The sequence below is a fragment of the Excalfactoria chinensis genome, chromosome 1 (genome assembly GCF_039878825.1).
Source record: "Excalfactoria chinensis isolate bCotChi1 chromosome 1, bCotChi1.hap2, whole genome shotgun sequence".
NCBI lineage: Eukaryota > Metazoa > Chordata > Aves > Galliformes > Phasianidae > Excalfactoria > Excalfactoria chinensis.
Window position 1 is genome coordinate 85961654 of NC_092825.1, and position 19827 is coordinate 85981480.

Sequence of the window (19827 nt, forward strand, 5' to 3'; positions counted from 1 at the left end):
CCATCCCCCTCAGGCGAGTAAAAGCTTTGCAAAGAGGGGTATAGGCGGGGATAATATGGTGGCGCCTCCCCAGATGACACAACTTCCGCCTTCTCTTCCGGAGTTGTTTCGGGCGCGGCCATGGCCATTGTGAAAACGGCCGGCGTGGCCGGCGCCATTTTGGGTGCAGAGTCGCCGCCAGAAAGCGATTCCTCCGCACCCCCCGGGACCCCGGACGTCCCAGTATCCAGACCAAAAACCCCAGTCGCGATGGCCTGGACTTGTTTCTCCTCCTTAGCGGCTTTAAGAGCACCCAGGACCAAACCCCAGGTTTTTAACTCCTCCGCTTTATACTCGTGCATTGCTCTATGGAGCATGGCAGCGGTGAAAGAATCCCACCGCTCCGAATCGAGCAGATTACTAGGGGAGGGTAAAATCTGCGCCACCTCCAAACAGGAGATGACGGCAGCTATATCCTTCTTAGAAGGAACATTTCTAACGCAGTGAGTTTTACAAACTCGTGATACTACCTTAATGACGGAATCCATTGTTTTTTCTGGTGCGCGACACCGTACGTCCTTGCACCCTTTGTATATACTCGAGACCTGTAGTCCCGCAGTCTTCCACGGTCCTCGTTTTCTTACGACCGAACCGCAGGTAGAACATCAGCTGCTTCAATTTCCGCCCACCGAGGCGCTTCTACGGGATCTAACCGTAGGACTTGCGTCCGCCACGCAGTTAGCCGTCGCACACTACCCCCAGGACGTGCCTCAGAGAGGGCACCAAATGTTACCTTAATCAAGTAACCTTAAGGAATCACGTCCTTTGTAATGTGCTTCCGACGGCCCCGTGGCCAAGTTACGCACTGCTTACACCAATGTGGTGGGTGGTAAAATGGCGTTTAATTAACCTCGTGAGTCCCTTATATAGGGCTCCTATTTCATCTAATACATATGCATTACTGAGCATGGGAAGACCTATCGCGTTACAGCACGAGATCTCGCTGATGCCTAATACAACAGATTTCATAACAGAGTCTGTTTGAACTAAAACTTTAAATATAAATTGTTGAAATGACAGATTTTCTTCAGTTCTGCTATTTTGTCATTACAAAACATCCCTTGAGATGCACTGAATTTGGCAGCATGTTTGTGCATATAATATCTTTTAAAATTGTAATATTTAATAATTGGCATGATTTCCTTACAAATTAAGCACAGTACCCTCTTATTTGTTCCAACAAAAAAAGAATTCATCTGTGCATATCTTTGCAATTCTCTTCCTTCATCCACCATTTTCCTTTCTTGGGTTTGTTTTCTTTTGAGACAACATTAGATTGGTTGAGATATTTTTATCACTAATCGCCCAGTAAAAGACACTAGTGTTTTACACAGGTGCTGCTTGGTGTGTTTTACTCTTATGCAGTTAAGGTATATATTGAGTAAATTAGGGTAGTTCAGTGCTGTGCACCAGAATCCAAGTGATGAATTCCCCAGTGAAGCAATGAATTTATGGCTGGCTAATTTTTCAAGTCATTTGCTAGAAAAATAATAAGGGGGAGGAGCAGAAAAGAATGATTAATGAACAGGTAATGTTGTCATGAAGAAGCTGTAGCATTCTAAGTACAGAACTGTGAGGGGGAGATGATTTTATTTAAACAGCAGAGCTCTGATGTGACACAAGCGAGTACTTGTACACTGACAGTAATTGTTTTTTCTTCATTTAATGTGAGAGTGAAATAATGAAGTAATGGAAGATGTAGCAAATCAGTTAATTTATGGACTTGATAAGGATGTTGACAGCATCAAGGCTGTTTGTATTTTATAATGTTATTGCTGCTACTCTTGCATCAACTGGGTGTTATGGAGCTCAAAGCATAGTATATAAAGTAAAATATTGTGAATACAGGATAACAGAAGAAAGGAGTGTGCTTAATAATTACTTCATCAAGTGTACCAAAAATTTTAAAAAGAGGAAATTTATCTAATAATAACAGTTGAAGACTCGCATCTCTGAACAGCACACACACACACACAAACTTTTCATGATTTTTTTTTTGATAAAATTTAATTAGAATTAACAGATTTTTAATCTCTTTTCTATCTACCATTATTATCATAATCAACCTTGGATTACCCAGGTCCTGTCATTCTGGTAATGGTTTTTAACACTGTCAACTACTAGAAGTCCCCAGAGTTAAAATGATCCCTGTCTGAGGATCAAGCCCTTATTTTTGTTACATGTGATTGAGCTCCTGAATTAAGGTAAACATCAATCAAACTTTCACATCAATTTTCCTAGCGATGTTCTGCAGAAGACCAAGTTAGTTTGTTTACTTATTGTGTAATTGTTAAAATGTCTGTAAATAGGAACAGTAATTGAGGTGTCAGTTTCAATTAAAATACACTGTAGCACACTTTGCACATCAAGACTCTAAAAGTAGTTTCCCTCATCCCAGAGCTACCTTTTTGAACAGCCAAATTTACTATTTTTAAAGGTGTGAGATCATCACACAGGCAGAACCTTACAAGTAACTTCAAAGGAGAAAACACATTACTTACATCTGGTAACAGGTAGGTTCGGGAATACTTCTATGAAATAACAAATATTAGCAGTCAATGGCTATAGATGTGTCTATACATTTGCATGGGTGTAATTGTGCAGAATGATTTTGAGCTTGCTTACTACCCCACCAAAGATCTCACATATTTGATGTAACTCAGTGTCAAATAATGCCCTAAAACCTTTTGTGTCCTTTCTCCTCTGCCTCACTCAGGAAGATAAGTTAGGTGCAGCAGCAGCAACTCTTCCTTATTTACTTGTTGAGCACTGAAACAATACCTTCTCCCTTTTAGTATATTCAAGAGTTTCTCAGTAAAGTTGTGGAGAAGTTATGGCCTTTTCCTTTATGTCAAACAAGGTCACACTGGTGTAGCCAGGTAAGAGTACAAAATTCTTTAACTGAAATGTTATGATGTGATGGAATACACAGCAATCATAGGGGTTAGCAAAGTCTTAGACTACAGCAAGTGAGGATATGCCCAAATGCATCACCCATGAACACAGAAACAAAGGAAGGGGAAAAAAAATAAAAAATAAAAATAAAAAAATCTGCCTACCCTTAGAAAGCCTCAGGTAGGCAGAGATCTCCAGATGAAATAGTGAAATAGCCTCACCTCCACTGCCAACCCTTAAACAAGGTCTGGGAAGGGGTGGATTCTGGCTTCACCCCTTCTGGTCACCCAGTGCTTGCATCTGAGCTCCTCTGGGTTGGCCATTCCTTTCCACCGTATGCTCAGTCACTTTTTCAAGCCATGACTTAGTTTTTTCAATACACCAGCCAACAAAACTAACAAAAACTACCTGCTTTTCTTTTCTGTTGTCAAATACAACAAAATTATCACAAGTATGTAAGGGGAAACGAAAAAAACCTACCAATATGTTTTCTGAAATGCAAAAAGATGGTGAAAAAATGTGTGTATGTTAGGGAAAAAAAAAGAAAAAAAAAGCCCCCCCCCCCCCCACATTTTCCATGCAATGTACTACCGATATACTTTTAACCTTGACACTTTCATTTGATGGTGGCATATATCTACTAATAATGAACAGCAGAACACGACGTGATTGCATACTATTAGTGTAGGGTTAAACTCATTAGGTTATACTAATCATATCACCTTCGGCAATTAGAATTTACAGATTTTTACAAACATTTGAATTTGTCTGAACTTAATCCACACTTTTAATATCAATAGTGAATATCACTTAATATTATTTAAGTCTATGAATATAAGATAATACACATCTGCATTCCAACATCACGATATATTCATCATAAAGCTACATGGAAATATTAATTTGAATTCTCTAGTACAAGGGTAAGACCTTCCCATACTGAAGAGATAATACAAATTAAGGAAAGACGCGGCAGATGGGTACTACTACCAAGGAACACCACCACACATTTTTATACCATGATCCTTGCAGTGCTCTCTGCTGCACTGAGATACTAAAGTTTGAAAGCCACAAGTAGAGGAAGGATGAAACTGCTATAGCATCAAATCAACTACAACACACTTCAGTTTCTTCCTCCGTTAAACAGAACTGAAAGGAAGTGAGGTAGATTGCCTAGCAGCTCTTTCCAGTTTACTTGTATCAACTCTGATACAACTTTTATCTTGTGAAGCATCCACAGGTGTCAAATCAAGTGATGGGAGAGCAGCCTAATAGTAAGAGTTCTCATCTAAAACCCAGAGGAAGCTAGAGGTCTAAGAACTGCAAAATATAACAACTATAGAACACATTTAGTAACACCTGTTATCTCTCTGTTAGTCAGCCACTCTTCTAGTACATATAACATTCATGCCTATAATGATTGTTCTGGTCGCCATGAAAATATCACACATAACAGGAAAATATCACTTTCAAACAAGCTTGAAGTTCTAGACTTTTTTCTTTGCCATTTCAAAACCTGCCTTCTGATAGATTTCTCCAAGGTAACCACACACATCTCCTTTATTCTTCAAAAGTTACAATCTCACCATGTATTATATTTGCCAATTCACAGTAAAACTTGACATTAAAGATTAGCAGATTCATGCTACTATATCTTAGTCACAACAATAAATAATAAGTTTTGTTTCTAATTTTGAGGTAGAATAGCAGCGAAGAAAACGGAAGAAATGCTTTGGAAGTTTCAAGCTCTCAAGAAAAGATGATGAGTGCTCCAGCAACTAACATTTGAATTTGTATTTGGAGATAATTTAAAAATCACTACCAAATACATGGCACAGTATCATGTGGAGAGGAGATGATAGCTGAGCTTGGCAGGAATAAGGTCATAAAAGACCTTAAAGATTAGAAGTAAAATCTGAAGTGGAAATTTTAGCAGAAGGCGATGTATTTACACGTAAGGTGGAGCGATACAAAGATGGTAACAAAGATGATGGCAGATATTCAAAAGGTTATTTATGAGGAAAGACTCACCAATATGGATGCCTTCACTGGGAAATGCTGAGGCAATCTCCACCAGGGAGCAATCTCCAAGAGATACTGCCTTAGTGGTGGTCAGCTCTTAAATGAGGTCTAGAGGAGATGGAGTCAACCTCCACCCCTTCCAGGAGCACAGCTCAATTACTCTCACCTGTGCTCCCACAGCTGACCCAACACTTGCCTCAGCCGATTAATCAGAGGTTCAGGCTGTGATTACCAATTTCCCATACATTAGGGAATGACAGAAATAAACTCCTCAACTAGGAATTAACCAGGAGCATCAAATATTTTCAGCCCTCAAACTATTACAAAAGCTGCTGAAAGATTATTTAGACTTTTATATATACTTATAAAATGTCTCTAACCAAGGTGACAGCAGTAACATATCTGTCTGTGATATCCATTGCATTTCTCCCTACGATTCACAGGCGAAAGTACACAAAACACAGAAAAGCTCTACTGCTGTGATTATCAGCTGCCATTCTTGCTAATGACTGAAATTATAAGAAGAGAAAACTTTCACCATCAGAGATGGCCCTTTAGGTGCAGATTCAGGTGCATTCAAAGAATATATTTCAAAAGTAAGACTGTGTCCAGAAATTAACAGTCCTTGTAAAACCAAGTCATTTATTCAAATTCTGGTTCAAATGTCTTTGATATTTCACTGAAAAGAGGTTATATGGAATTTCATGTGTGTGACACTGGCTGATGCTGAAAGACACTGATGTTTTCACTGTGACATCAGGGCTAAAAAATATAATTACTATCTTCTGCAGCATTTTCACCAGTATGTTCACTTTATTACAAGGGTACAGCATTTTTGTTTACTTCTACTACAGAGCTGAAAGCAGAATGAAAATCTATCTTGATTCTATAGTATAGTTACTTATCACACACTAAGAGAGTAGTGATATTTGGTCAGGACACTAACAGTGACAAATTTATTGCTTTAATCGTGGAGACCATCAATACCTTGTTTAAAACTGAATATATAAGAACAGTGAGAAACTTTAAAATTCCTGAAAACTGTCTTTTTTATTTCTTAGATACCTTATTTATCAAACAAAATGTTTTGGTTAACTGAGACAATGTATCTATACTTCCCATAGGAATAAAAAGAAATAATTATCCAGTGAAGTCAGTGCAAACTCAAAATTTCCAAATACATTTTTCCCTTTGTTTTGCCATGAGATGTTTTTAATCAGACAGACACAGAAGATAACCTTAGCATATACCATGATAAAAACACTACTTCTACATGTATCGTTTTCCTCATAATCTTTTTTTTTTTCCTCTTAAATGTTTCTACATTTTATGAAAATATTTTTCATCTATTGACAGACTTTCATTAATAAGATGAACATTAATGTTTTCATTTAACATTTAACTGTACACATTTATAAAGGTGGTTTATGACAGCCATATAAGTAATCTAGGAACTGTGTCAATATCCAGTGACTCTAACTGAAGATGCTAATAACTCTGTCCAGTGTTTACCAGTAATCTACCTGCAGTAGATTTTACAGGACTTCCTACTACAAGACTTCTTTAAAACTTAATTTTTTCTTCATTTTGCTTCTATCCAGTGTTACACATACGAAGGTTCTATAGCTCTAAGAAAGTAACAGCTGAGCAGACATGAGGTGCTGTGCATAAACTTAGGAATGCTATGTTACCTCATACTTTCCTCAAGATGATAATTTAGAACATTCTTTTTAGAATTACACTTCAACTTTCTTCCTGAACTAAACATATTCTTCCCAGTGTCAGCTGGTTTGAAAAATTTCATAATCATACCATATGCAACTCATATCTGTAATGTTTTAACAAATGCTTAGATAGTAAAAAAACGAAATATATCTGGTTAGTAAAATTAAATATCACTTTATCCCTTCATTTCAATAGTAATAATACAGGTAAAAGGAAGAAGTTAAGCAAAAAATAGGTTTGAGCTGTTAGAAGACTGCAAGCTCTGAAGAACTATAGCCTTGTTAATTTTCAGATATGTCTGCTACTTGCTCTTGCTGCCCTACCCTGATTTTTGATTTTTCTTTTATTTTTTCTTTCATGTACAATTCTAGTACAGAGGAAAATAAATTATGCTTGGGACCCACTTTCTTTTACATGCTCTTGAATTTCACAGTCTGTCTCCTACAGGTGCCTAAATATTAGAAACGATCCTCAGAAATAATAATTTGTAAGAGCCCATGAATTTAAGAATACCTTCCATTCTTTTACTCCTTCTTTTAATTATATGTTGAAGTTGGGTACCTCTTGAAGTCATTACCTAATTGTTGCTAAAGCCCTCAAACAAAGTTCAAGTGGTTTATGGCCTTTGTACTGACTTCTTTGGCAGTTGTTGTTTGTTGTTGTTGCTTTTTGTTTAGAAGAATACTTATTTTTCAGTTTACATCAATGTAATTATTAAATTAATGGTAGTTACCTTACTTGCTTTAGGCAAATACAAACTGTGATTTGTCTGTCATAGAAATACAGACACTGATTTGTTTCAAAATGAAATATGTAGATTTGGAAAGCAGAACATAAAACCTACTGTAAATGGCTCTAATACTAACATGAGAAAAAATAGTGTATATAAATCAAACACTGGAGAAAAACAGTGTTTTTCTTTGTGTAACTATGGTCCAATTTTCATACTTGTAACAGCAGTGCATAGAATGAATCACAAAATATTTATTTATTCCCTTCCCCCAAAATTAATTTTGACAGAAAATCAAATCACAGCGAACTAAGAAACAAAAGTTCGCCTATCTGACCTTTAAAAGGTGTCTTTAATGTGACTTGTGGTGCATCTGAATTGAATCCAAGTTATTACTGGCCAATAGTTGTTAAAAAGTCATAGTAGCTTGGTACCAAACTGTTCATAATTCTGTGGTTGCACTTAGCCTTTTTAGACAAGTGCCACAAAAATCATCATCGCAACACCCAAAAGCCTGCAGATAAGATGGCTTCTTCAACACAGTAAACTTCTCACCGTAGAAGAAGCAGTCAGCCCAAAGAGGATCACAGCATGCTCTGAAACAATGCAGGAATGATTGCAGTTTCCAAATTATGCCCGTTCTGTTTGTGAATCTAAGGATGACCCAATTATTATAAGCTCAAGTCTTAGTAGAAATTTTTAACTTTTTAATGCAGAATCTTTGAAACACTGCTGAAATTTGGGAAACCACGTGACTGGTGAAAAGATACTTTTCATTAATCTCCAGTCTGCTTCAAAAGTTACATATTTGGTTAGTAACTGGAAGTCAAACTACAAAGAAAACAATCCAGTTGAGGTATCCTAAATAAATAAATAAATGAGGAAAAAAAAAATAAAAAAATCAAACTCCCTGACTTTTTAACATTCACTGTTAAAAAGTTCACTGAGCAGTCGTTTTCATTATGGTTTCATCATGAAGTGAGTCTAGAGTGTTATACTCTCGACAGCTTTACTCTATTTCCTCCTCACTGCAGGCTACGGATATTATGGTACAGAGGGACGATCACATATGCCTGACGGCCCTTCCCAAAGCATCAATCTCCTGGGACTCTTTTTTCCCAAATGCTGAATAATAACCTCTCCCACAGTCTGTGTTTCTTAGATTTTTTTTCTTGCCTCCTCAATAAAAACCTCCTTTTCTATCCACACAGCCAAACCAAGTAACAGTTCAGCCAAATTTAGAGTGGTGTCAAAATTCCTTCTTCCACTTCAGTCTTAAAAGATTTCCATGTCTATTTTATCATTATTATTAATTTATTTGACTGTGTCAGTTGGCCGAATTACAGATTTGACTTCTCCAAACAAATCTTGCCTTGGTTACACATTTAGGCCATCACTGAACTGCAAAAGTACAACTACCAGAAGACAAATGTTCTAATGCAACAATCATTCAAGCGCCGCATGAAAGCAGAGAAATAGTTTTTCTAGCTACTATGTATTACTGTAAAGCAGACCAGAAGCTGGCATCCATTTAGCAAAAAATTCAGACCAGTTTGAAAACTGACAGATGTTTTGACAGATGTTTAGATAAACAGTAACTTCTACTGGGACCCTGTGGAATCTCTTTTGATACATACCCTTGAGATCACTCTTCATGATAATGTTTCTGCCAGTTAGTCTCAAAGGAGCTCTCTTTTTCTTCTTTCTCATGTATTTTAGAAAGTTCCTGAAGGGTCTGAAAAATACTGACGAGACTGTACCTCTCTTGCCAACGATGACTGGGAACTACATGCACCCAAAAAAATTATCTTGCCTATTTAGACATTGACACCATCCAAAAGTAAGAAGATATGCGAGAGTGAAAACGAGAAAAAACATTTCCATGGTATGGTAGAAAGATAACTGGTGATAGATGGTTGATGCTTTAGCATGACTTCTGTGCATAACTGATCTAAGTAAGTGCCATTTATTTTATGGTATTTGCTGCGACTAAAAAAAAAAAAAAAAAGGATAAAAAAAAAAAAGGGGGGGGGAGGGGGCTGAGGGAAGTACTGAAAAGCTAAACCATATTCAGTTATTAATTTGACAACATTTAAGACATTTTTGCTCTGTTCCAGAACCAAAAAGGAAGTCCTCAGCTTATACTCTACACTCGATAAATAGTGGTCAGAATATAAATTTATTAATACATTTATTAGTGATTATGCATCAACTGTATTTCACATATGATCAGAGTATACAGAAAGAGAATAAAGTGCTGAACAACTATGATCTTTACAATTAACTGTGTTGCTGACAGCATGAAAGCATGGTTTGTTTTTCTGAACCGCACTGCATTTATGGAACTAGCTTCTGCCTTCTCTTTTACAGTCCTTTCCCAGTCCAACTAACTTGATCACAGATTCCTAAAAATGAAAAAAAAATAAAAAATAAAAAGGAACAGAAAGAAATGGAATTTTTATCTGTTTTTTTTTTCTTCAGTATTAATGTTACTCAGATTCAAGTGTATTGATTCAGCAACAATGCCAAATGATACCCAAAGTAATGAGAATAATATTTTTGAAACCATTTGTAACAGTTTTTAATCTATTAGCTTGCTTTCTAGCGAAAATCACAAGTACTTAGGTTCCAATCTTTCCCCCCCCCCCCCCCTCCCCACAGATTGTATATCTGTTTTCTTTCCTTTAACCTTATCTATCCACTAATCAAAGGCAATTTTTTTTTTTATCACAAACTTGGGAAACTCAATTTAGTAACTTTTAAATAACAACATTCAGGTTCCCAGGGCTTCAGTCTACAACTTATAATTATCTGCCAATTCAAGCAGTAACTAACATCACATTCATAAGTCATATGCATCATACCTGATTGCAAATCTATCAGACTACTCCTTTGTATATATAAGCTTAACTTTTGTTGACAGGACTAAATTGGGATTAAACTTCTAGCAGGAGTACATTTATATGTAAATTTACTTTTTTGCAGCAATAGATTTTCAGAACTTAGCACGAGAAACCTGAATTTAATCAAGGTATTTGCACACACAATTTCCTGTGCAAAACAATCATGCAAGTAATTTAGCAAGTTATTTCCATTTGGTTGCAAGTGTCTGTGTGTATACAGTCTGACAGAGTAAAGCTTTGTGCATGCACACAATCTGAATAGGTAACCAGTACATTGAAAACTGGCCAAAAGTGCAAGTTTAAAGAGCTAAAACTGTGTGAAAGGCTAGAGTGCTGAAGTAAATAATATGAGTCAAGAGAGACATTCTTACTCTACTTTTTGAAGGGGTTATGTCTCACCAGTTACAGAACAGAAATTCAGGATGCTGGTAAAGATTTAGAAGTTCAAAGCTAAAGAATTTATTTATAAACAATTCTAGCAGATGAGAGCAAGAAACTATGAAGATATTTGCAATATTTGTGACACCTAAAAACTTGCTTGTCATGAAAGTGCTAGTAATATATAATACCAAAAATCAATAATCTACATTCTGTTAATAATTCAACTTACAGCATCAATATTTTTGATTCCTCTACACAACATTGTTATTTTGTTTAAAACAAGGTTAGATTTATTCTAAGGTTAATGCTAGTAAAACAAAATCATCTGGACACTGAAACGAAGCGTTACATACCTTTAGAAAGGAGAATTCTACAGGTGTTCAAGTTATATATTTTTAGTTCCAGAAAATGTACTCTGCTGAAGCATTCTGGGGCATTTTGTTTTGTTTTATAGATGCGTTACTGTCAAAGAGTTCATAGCTAATGCTATGGCATGCAACACCTCTCTTAACATCAGCTTCCCAGAGACTGACTTTTAGGCCTAAAAAAGGAAAGAAAAAAAATGAAAAATGTGCTTGTTGGAGAGCAGTATTTTCACAGCATGAACACAAAGTACATGGCAGGCTTTCCATCTGTATCTGATACTAGAGTTAAGAATAAACATGCAGATATTGCTTTAGGATTGAAATAATCTAAGACCTGAAAGCACAAATCATTTAATGCTCTCAGATACACTTTAAGTTCCTGGCATGCACCGATTCCTTCTGTTACATTATATATAGATATAAATTAAGATAACAGTTCACATTTTACTGCCCAACTAATTTCAACAACTGCAGATAGTGACCCTATACCTTCTTCCTAGCCTTATTCTGAGTAGCAACTCTTTGTTTCATTATATTGAACTATATATTTTTGATATATAGCTCTTCTGATTTGGCTGATGAATTTTCAAAAGCTTACACTGTTATTTTTTTAAGTAAGTTCTTTACAGTCTTAGCTATTTTCCTTGAGAGGTTTTCTGTTTTAAAAAATTATACTCTTTTCCTATAACAGCCAATGACGTAACTGATCTTTCTCAACAGGTGGACTAATAACCTTTGTGATATTAGCAGCTAGTTATGAAATTTTCACATTACTTCTCTGGCCTACCAGGAGATACTTGAAAACCACAGAGGCTGAATGCTGAAGTCTCTTTTTTAGTTTCAGTACATCAAATAATCATGTTTCTATTCCTTTTGACCAAAAAGCTTACGTGTCTGAAAACTTTAAAGATTTATCCTATAATTAAGTAAATTCTCTGTCAGCACTGCCTTGCCAGCATCTTCAGCTAATGCATCCTTTCCTACAAATGTCAGGTTGAAAAGAAACTCCTCCCACCAAGAAAAAAAACAAATTAAAAAAAAAAAAAAAAAGGAAAAAAAAAAAAAGGAAAAAAAATTTTTCATTAGCTTTCCAAAAAGATAAAGTTCAATTTTTTTTATAACAGTTAACTACAGAAATGAAACCATAACAGCAGAGGTTCTAGCTACTATAGGAAGGCCCTTAATGAAGGCAAAAATAGTGAAAAGCAGGCTTAGTTAATGCAACACGTTCTACTTACTGCAAAACCACTGAAGTGATTTGTTTGCTTGTAAATAATAAGGATTTTCATGCATATGCCAATCAGCACAGCTTAAGCAATAAGCCACTTGGTGCTCAGCATATACCAGGAAAATAAAAAAGAAAACTTTCTAGTTCACCTCCTTATACAGTACTATTTGTAATGTATAGCATAGCTAAGAACACTAGCAATAAAAACTGTGAATTAAGATGAGTGACCCTTGTTTAGCATAAAATACATGACACTGATTAATCTAGCAGCATATTGTTTGGAGACCAAGCGCCTACTCCATTCAAAGTCCCAGCATAGGGTTATAGTGGCTAAGATAACAGTGAGGAATAGCTGATACTGATTCATGAGTGATCTTGCCAATAGAGTGATTTATTACAGAACTAGTAGCAAATCACTTTAGGAGGAAAAATAAAAGAGTGCATGTATACGAGGAATGAATATATATATATATATTTAAATCATATTATGAATATGAATCATATTATTACCACTCAAAAAAAAACCAAAAAACCCACAGTGGTATAGTTCAAGTAATAATATTCTTCCTTACTGTGCTATACTATTAGTTTTGTTTTTTACACTGTAGTTACAGCTAGTATTCAGAAGAGTTCTAGCCCTTAATCATAGCCATTAAACACTCCCATTACACACTCATTTAAAAGAGAATTCGGAGGGAACTTAATGTCTAGAAACTAGCATACATATAAAGGGAATGAAGATAAATTAGGCAGCTAAAGATCAGTTATTCAGTGGATGTGCAAGCATAAATATTGGTGCAATACATGATCGAGCAAAACTGATCTCAATACTTGTATCTACAACAGCCCAACAGAAGTAAGAGCAGATGAGTTCATACTGGAAAGGTTTTATCAAAAGATGGCTTTTGTCTAATTTTGAACTAAGACTCCCAAAACAAGCAAGCTAGATCAACGTTTCTGAAATTCAAAACACACAGGGGCAATAAGACTGTAATCCTAAATGATGCTGATGAAGAAAACAGATATTCTGAGCAACTGCTATCAATGAGTGGATGTTTAATTTTTCTTCACGAAAACATTCTTTAAAATTGCTTGTAAAGTAGTTAACATTTTTAAAAACCAGAAAGACTTGTATTTGCAAGTTTGTTGATTCCCAGTTAGAATAACTTGTGTTGGTGTTTGCATAAACCATCACAGAGTATATGTGACAACTGCATGTAATTACACTTCAGTCTCTACTAAAGAGCACATACTTTTTATTTGAAGCACAAAAATGGGGACTAGAAATAAAAACTCGGAGGAATATTATACTTCTGAAAAATACCGTCTATTTAGACAAAAGAATATTAAGAACTGAAAAGAAATAACATCCAATCACAGAGCAGGAAATTAATTAGATAGTGATCTCTAACAAGAGTCCCTGAAATTGAATATACAGCAGGGCACTCCTTTGTCAACCATTTTCCTTTAAAATAATAAAAAATAATCTATTCATTCCAGGAGAGAGAAGTGCAGAGGATACTAAGCAATTTATAAATATGCAATAAAGATTATATTTTAACAACAGTATTAGAAATTACATCTCAGTGACTTATTACATTTGACTTTCAGATAATTTTCTTTTGTTTGCTTCCTCTTGAATATTCATTTCTTTTTAAAACATTTCTACAGCCTTTTTTCCATAAAAGCTACTATTCTCACTGCCTACTGTCCCTAAATAATGTAATGTAACCTAACACAATTCTCATTGTTAAAATACATATGTAGCTCATTGGACTAGACACATTTGTTGGGTAATACACAGGAAAGTTGTTAAAGTTTTACCCTCAAAGCTTTCCAATAGAGCTTTACTGGTTTATTCCAAATATATTCTGCAGGAGAAAACAGGGGAACAGTGAGAACAGAGATCTCCAGTTCCCATAGGTAATGTATCTCAACAGTGACAAAATCATTAAAAAACTTTATTATGAAGCTCTAAGGGTTATTGCTATTTATACAGAAGATTTGCACAGCTGTTCAGATTTGCCCATCTTGAGCAGATTTCTATGCAATGGAAATATATATTTACAAACAAACATACATATATATCCACTAACACTCTTGGATAGATATATATTTGATATAAGACAGGATTTTCTTGTTAAATTCAACAAAAGCAGCAGAAGAGCAGCATTTTCCCATCCTTTTATTCTTCCTTGATTTTAGTTCCTGGCAGAAAAAGTAGCTGAGACATATGCCTGGCAAGCAATACTGAAGTGGAAATAGGTAGAGCCTGGCAAAGTCCCAAATGACTGAAAGCAGACTTTTACCACAGCAGATACTTAATACCTTTGACTACAGTCAGTGGTAATAATGCCACCCTCAGTAATTGCAAAGATTTATTAAAGTTTTAGAAACAAATGGATAAACATTTGGGTACACTACTATATAACTGCAGTATGACAGGATATAAGAGCTCTCTTTAAATACCAACAAGCATGTAAGTGACTGAATGGAAAAACATTAAATTTGGTATTAGTAAAATCTAAAATTGAAAGTGTTTTTTAAATAAATTCGTTTGTAATAAAGGTCTACCTTATAGAATATTATTATAATGGTTCATTTATAACATGTAGCTTAAGATTATGGAGTCAGGTGTTTAGATATCAAAAAGAACTTTTTCTCACCAAATTTCATGAAGCTGTGATTAATTCAATGTCTAAATAGAACAGTGTACTGGCAGAAACATGTCTTAACCTGTCTGATGTACCAGTATTTCATAAGTCAACTTGGAAATCAAATCCGTACATAAAATAATAATTAGATAGTTTATTACCACTGGAGAAATAAAAATTAATAATTTTATAATCCTATGTTTTAAGTGCTTGCTTTTTTATTAATATATAATATCTTTTTGCTTATCTTAAGCAAATCACGGAAACATGAAGAATTAAGCTCTACTTAATTGTACTTCAGTTATGCATGGCTTCTTAACATTCAATATCCTGTTATTAGATACTTTATTATACAATATATAATTCTATGCTATATTACTATTGTGTATTCTACTCTAGATGACTGTAAACTACTGTTGTAACAAATCACTGATGAAAATTAAAAGGTCCTCTTGATCTTTAAGTACTGATCCTTAATGTTTTCAGTTTAAAGGTAATAAATAAGTACTTAACGAACTGCTTCCCTTTGAACAATCATGCCACGTCAATTGCAATCAAGCTGATTAAAGCCAACATAAGAACAGTTAATAATTTCCTATGTCAATAAGATTGCTCAGATAGCTTCATGGTTATGTAATAATCACCTATGAAAAGAGACACTAAAGCAAAACAAACAGAACATATAAAACAGCAGGAACATGTGATTTATGCTCAAATGATGTATTTCATTAGAACAGAATATACTGAAATAGGAATTGTTATCAATAGAAATTTTGTTTAATTCATTCTGCAGTGTTCAAAAACCTTACAATCTGTTCAGCAACAGAGAGTTAATAAAATACCTAAGACCAACTCTCCTTCATCATCATCTGTATGTCAAGGAATAGCATTATTTTTCATTCAATTAATTTGCAGCATATGTGCAGATACACTGTAACTCCCCTGTCTTGTTCCTATATCTGTACAGCACACTGACAAACACTTCTGAAGTAGTCTCAGAACAGAACCTTCCATGGGTGCATGAATGGGCTCAGCCTCAATAATTAGGCCTGCTGAAAGAAGTTAGCTCAGCCAAACATGATTTCACAGCATATTCCAAAGTCTCCAGTTTAGTATGTTCTGGAGCGCGGGCAAGTTCACAGGATATGCCTCTACTACTGAGATCACTTTGGCTTATCTTAATTAGCCTTTATGTGCACGGTTCCTGTAAGACTACTTTTGCAGGAACATCTCAGTGTTACCATAGGCAGTTTCCAAGGTTATCCCTTCTTAAAGTTACTCTTAAATTTAAATTTAATTTAAATTAAAAAAAAAAATAAAGTTAAATTACACTTAAAGAGTAATTACAGACACTTTCTTCTATTAAGAAAAGCACCATTATACCCCATAAAATGATATATCTTCCTGGTAAGAAACCACAGTGATATTTCTTGATAAAACAATTCTGTGCTGAAGACTAAGGCTGAAGGGTTTTAAACCATATGCAATAATGTAAAATCTCATACTATCCCATGATAATCAAGTTTTTTTTACTACGGAACCATTCAATGATCCATTTGAAACCTCTATAAGACAATAATTTTTTTTTTTGCCCATTGTCAGATATTTACCAGACAATAGGCACTTACTTAGCTCTTTGTGAAAATAAAATCATTTCAAGGGATCTCATTCTGAGTATTTAGTAAGACACACACACACAAGTAATAATAATCACCATTCTTTCAGAAATATTAGGTGCTCTCAAGTCTAAATATTAGTCTAAATTTCTCCAGAAAGAGGCTGTAAATAAATAAAATTTAGAGAAAAGATAATTGAACAAATGGAGCAACACTTTTCCTTTGGGGAGATGAAATATGCATTATTTTTCTATCAAAGGCGAAGGGGAAAAAGAGGTTTTGTTGGGTGGCACTTTTGATAACAGTCTTTAATTCCTTTTGGAAGAGCACTCTATTATTGGGATACAGAGCAAACATGAATTTCTAAAGACAGGCAACAATTTTTCTCCCCCACACAAATCAAATCAATTCCTCACAAACAACGGATTGTGGGAAAGAAATTCACTATCTGTTCACATCTATTCTTTGTCCTTAATCAGATCTACAGATCAGTATTAAAAAAAATAATAATAAAATCAGATTTGGATGAGAAGCACACTATAGGTAAATGATAAACCTAAATGAACTCTGATGGCATATTATTGCTCAACTTTCCTTTTTTCCCAAAAGAGGTCAAACTTTCTGTTGATACAAATACTTGTGTGTTTTGGGAGGGTTCATGGAAAAACGATTAGTTAAGGAAATTCCTGAAAGCTATTTAAATTCTTTTTTTTTTTCATTTACGTAAATATTAAAAATGAAATTAGCTAGCAGAGACAGTATGACTTGAACATGAAGATAATCACACGAGCAGGTAAACAGAATAGGCTGAAGACAACTGTTTATGAACACATTTGTATCAAGTATTTGTCATGCTATTTAGAAAACTGAACAAATACATAAATATTAAGCTGCAACAACAGATAATGTAACAACAGGTAATGTACAATCACAGAGAGAATAAAATGAATAAATAACTCACACAGACACTAAAGAAAAAAAAATCATTCACTCATACAGGGAGAATTCAGATCCCAGAAGATAGTAGTATTTTTAGATACTCGAAACAGAAATGGTGTTGACCTTACCTTTCAGAGTGAGGAAGCCATCTCAGACAACTTTTCTCACACAACTGTGATTCATAGGATTGTTTAGCTACTCATGACTGCCATGTTTTCCCTCATCTACATCATAATCTGCTGTAAGGAGGCAGAGAAAGGCATAAAGCTTTCAGTTTCATGATAACGAAAGAGTAAAATTTGTGTTCACTTTAGGTGAAATATCCAGAAGCTCTACATGTCTGACTTTCCTTTTCACCACAAAAAAAACCCAGGCAGCAGAACCTCAGGCATACTACAATTCTGCAGAGAAACTGCTTGTAATCATGAAAGACCAATATGCTCTGCCTTTCTACATACATGTATATAGCACTACACATATACAAGGACTGCTTCAAAAATAACACTTTCTATTTTCCTAGATTGGCCCATGACATCAGAGGTGGATGTTGATAGTAGACAGTAGAGGTTGAACCTTCCCACAAATATTCCATTACATGTTGTGTTGTTGCTGTGTGACCGATGGCAGCAGAGGGGCAGTCTGACAAAGTGATATCTGACATGGAAGTGTGTGTGTATGAAGCAAAAGTGTATCAGCGAATTCCTCCATATGTAAAAAATTCTACTTGTTAACTAAAGTGACTAAAGGGCACTGAGGATAAATTTCTGCCACAGGTGCTCAGCTGGGCTCAACACTTATGAACAAGGAACAACTGGTTTGAAAAATTACTATCAGAACAGCCTTCATTTCACTTCGCATCTTCATGAGATGGTAGAGTTCAGGACCCTGAGGTGACTGAGGAGAAACTGATCTTCCCTCTTGCAGAGATAATGTTAGTAAAGCCAGTGCCAGCCTGGCGTTGAATCCAGGAAGGGATGTGCAGAGCAACAAGGAAGTTTTTAATAGTATATTAACAGCAAGAGGAAAACCATGGAAATTTTGGGCCCACTGCTGAATGGAGCAAAGGAAGTGGTGACAAATTACACACACAAAAAAAGCCTGAGGTAACTCTAAGCTTCTTTGACTCAGTCTTTACATGTGAAACTGTCCTTAATGAATTCCAGATCCCTTTGATCAGTGGCAAATTCTGAAGCAAGTATGACTTACCCTTTTTGGAAGAGGGCTACATCACAGAGCACTTAAACATACTGGATGTACTTAAAGCAATTGGGCTGGAAAGCTTACATTTGTAAGTGCCAAGGAAGTTAGCTGATGTCACTGAAAGAACAATGTCAAGTATTTCTGAAAGGTCATGGTGGCTGGGAGAGATTCCTGAAGGAAAAAGCAAATACCACTTCAGGAAAGGCAATTAGTAAGATCATGGGAACTACAGGCTTGTCAGTGCCTTATCCCAGTGAAAATGATGGACAAAATCCTTCTTTAAAAATACTTCCAGACACACATAGAAGGTGGTGACTGGGAGTTGTGAATGCAGATTTATGATGAGGAAATCATGTTTCATCATTGTCAGCATCCTTCCACAATGAAGCAACTAGCCTGGTGAATAAGAAGAAAGCAAATAATGTTGTTTATCTTGACCTTAATGTGTCTTTTGATGCTGCATTTTATAACATCTTTACAGACAAGCTGACAAAATAGATATTGCATATGAGGAAAACGAGCTGGGCAGAAAAACTGACAGAGTTGCAGTAAGTGATATGCAGTCCATCTGGAGTCAAGCCATTAGTGCTGATCTCAACTACAGGTCAACACTGGGGCCAACACCATTCAACATTTTCATTAACAGCCTGAAAGATGGGACAGTGTTCCTTCAGTAAGTTCACAGATTATATGAAACTGAAGGAGTGGCTGGTGTGCCAGATGGTTGTACTGTCATTCAAAGGGGCCTGGAGAACTGGGGTGGGTAGAATCACATGAAGCTCAAAAACGGGAAATGAGAAGTCTTGCACATAGAGAGAAATAATTGCAGGTATCATTACATGCTAAGCACTGATCAGCTGGAAAACAGCTGTGTGGAAAATGACCTTGGAACCCTGGTAGACTGCAAGTCACCTAGTATGCAACAATGTGCCCTTGCAGGAGAAAGAAAAAAATGACTAACAACATGTGAACTGTTAGGAAGTGCATTGCCAGCAGATGGAGGGATGTGATCCTTCCTTTCTACCCATCACTGGTGAGGCCATATCTTAAATACTGGATTCAATATTGAGATCTCTCTAGAACCAGATAGATATGGACTTACTAGAGCAAGCCCAGTGCAGGGCTATTAA

General features: G+C 35.6%; 1 long non-coding RNA gene across 1 annotated transcript; it reads right to left on the bottom strand.

The window, feature by feature from the left end:
• Positions 1-9686: 9686 nt before the first annotated feature.
• LOC140251357 (uncharacterized) lies at positions 9687-17674 on the bottom strand. The gene is made up of 3 exons (XR_011903407.1): positions 17626-17674; positions 11049-11236; positions 9687-9816 (listed from the first exon to the last, which is right to left on the bottom strand). It is a non-coding gene; the product is annotated as an uncharacterized lncRNA (long non-coding RNA).
• Between the last annotated feature and the right edge of the window lie 2153 nt (positions 17675-19827).